Consider the following 2,839-nt stretch of genomic DNA (forward strand, 5'->3'; position numbering starts at 1 on the left):
TTGACTGACCCAATATCAAAATTCAGACAACTTACATTTAACTATTGCGACAAAGTATATAACACTCAACTAGAGAAGGTTTGTACTAGCAGACATGCTAACTTGTGACATGAGTCCCGCAGCAGCCACGCACTTGTAATCATCGAGTATGGAATATGCTCACGGCTTCCATTACAACCAGAACGCCACAGGATCCCGCAATTCATGGATCTCTGACGGTGTAGGCAGCTGGTAGCACCGAACCCGGCGTGGTGTGACTGGTGTCTCACTCCGCAGATCTCCTTTCTTGTCATACATGAGAGAGAACGCCGTCAATCGAAGCCCATAGCGAGGAGACGACGGTGGCATGACCTCCTCCGCCTCCGGCTCGTCACCAACAGAGCTGCCGGCGGCATCGTCTTCAGCAACGGAGAAGTACTGCACAAGGCAGAAGCGTGCGACTCCCACGTAGACAAGGCTGGCTCCGACGTGTTGCTCGCCCGGGTCCTCGCAGAAGAGCTTCTCCTTGCTGAGCTTCCACGCCGGCGGCGACTCCGTGTTGCTGCTGGGATCGACGGACACGACGTCGCAGGAGCACAGGTAGCCGAGCGTGTCCGGGGAGTCGCCGGAGAGCCCGACCCAGGCGTCCAGCCTCGGGTCGAAGTGCGCACGGCCAGCGAAGGGTAGCTTCCACTCGCCATGGCGCCTCCACGCAGCACCCCTAGACGCTGTGTCGAGGGAGTAAGTGGCGGCCTTGGAGCTGACGAAGACGGTCCGGCCGTCGGGGTGCGCGCAGTGGGCGGTGATGTCCTCCAGATCGAACGGAGGGTTCGGGAGCCTATCATGGGACCACCATCCCCACAGACACGGGCGGAGCAGCTCCGAGGAGTCGTCGTCCAGGGCGGCGAGCTTCCCGCCGACGGGTAGATACATGGGCCAGGTGGGTCGCGGGCCGTCGCGAGGGACGAGGGCGACGCACCGCGTGCGGACGTCGAAGACGGGGACGATGCGCTCGCACTGGATGGTATCCATGACCATGATCTTGTTGCCTTTAGCCGCGAAGAACCTGCTCGCCAAAGCCTCAAGGCGGACGAGAGCCCTCGGTAGGCGCTGCGCCGTCGCGTGGCCGTCTTCATCCGGGGAGGAAGGAGTGTCCGACGGTAGATCGAACTTGCGGAGGCCGTATATCGCCTCCCCGTCGTTCGTGACGAGGTATAGGCGCCGGCGGCGACGCTTCCCGCCGACGCGCCCGTCCGAGGGTCGCTTTGGCATCCTCCCCTGTTGTTTCAACTTCTGTAGTGCCGCTTCGATCGAACTCGAAGACGGCGAGTCCGGCCGATGTCCGATGTCGGATGCGAAGGCGGCGGAGATGGAGTAGCGAATAGCGATGCCGCACGTCGACGTGGCTCTTTCTTCCGCTAGGGCTATTTTTTCTCCCCTATGTATTGCGCGAGAGATCCTTTGGTTCTCGCCCCGGCGCTCCACGAACGGGTCGGCCCAATACTGTTGATACGGCAGCGGTTTTAGAAAAGTTCCTGGACCGGTTTTAGAACATTTTGTGTTGTTTTTTTCTTCCTTTTCTATATGTTTTTTTATTGTTTTTTCATCAGATTTTTGATTTTTTCTGTCAATACATGCCTACCTTTTCAACACCCTTTGTACTTTTCTTGTGTACACTGAAACATTTGTTATACATATTGATTTTTTTTGCATGATTAACATTTATTATGAAATAAAAGTTAAAATTTAAATGTTTTCTGTCAATACATGTTAAATTTTTTTTAAATTATACAGAAAATTATTTTAAACTATGCAAACATTTTTTTTGCATTGTACTCCCTCAATCCCGAATTAATTGTCTTAGATTTGTCCAGATATATCTAGACACGTTTTTTTTAAATCAAAGAAGACTTTATTCAAGATCAGGTGCATTTTACAGAAAGGATCTAGACACGTTTTAGTGTTAGGTACATCCATATCTAGAGAAATCTAAGACAACTAATTTATGATGGAGGTTATATAACAATTTTTGAATATTTTTTCTGAAATGTATGAGCATTTTTTAATGTAAGTACATTTTTTGAGTTACATAAATATATTTAAACATAGTACAATTTCTTTTTAAAATGTCACGTCGATATATTTTCAAAATGCCTTACCATTTTTAGAAGGTCACAACGTTTTATTGAATGCTATTAATTTTTTTTAAAGGTGACAAACATAAGTGCTTTTAAAGAGGTAGATGCCGCATGATATAAAGCGGTTCAGTTTCCATTTTGGTGTAAGGCTGTCGCTTCGGCTCCGCACACCACATATACTGTAGATAGGATAGGGGGAAGTGGCAGTTTAAGGCATTGTACAATACAAGGTGTTTAGGCGAGATGCTTAGAGAAATAAACCAGTCTTTCCTTGAGCATCGGTGCTTATTTGTACAGGATAGACACTTAATTAGGTGTCTCTCTTGTAAAAATAGACACTGGTGCTTCAGAAAAATCCAATTTATTTTTCTAAGCACCTACATTGTACAAGGCCTAACCGGAAAACATCCAAAGAGATAAGCGCCGCACCGAAACGGTTTTAATGTTGGTTGTGGTCAGTCGCAGTCAAGGACATTGGTTTGACCACGAGCCCTTTCAGTTAGTACACTTGTGAAGACTTAGAATAGATTGGATGTGAAAAAGAATAGAGAGGTAAGGGTGATAAAAACCAAATTAAAGAGATAGCAATGAGTGAATGCAATAAAGGACAAACATCATATCAATCTAAGGCAGTTGAAACAAACGAGTAAAAACCAATTTGAGGTGGCATTACCCAAAAAACAGGTGGCCAAAAAATTAAAAGCCACATGAAACATGATGAT

The sequence above is a fragment of the Triticum dicoccoides genome, chromosome 5B (assembly GCF_002162155.2).
Source record: "Triticum dicoccoides isolate Atlit2015 ecotype Zavitan chromosome 5B, WEW_v2.0, whole genome shotgun sequence".
NCBI classification, from domain to species: domain Eukaryota; kingdom Viridiplantae; phylum Streptophyta; class Magnoliopsida; order Poales; family Poaceae; genus Triticum; species Triticum dicoccoides.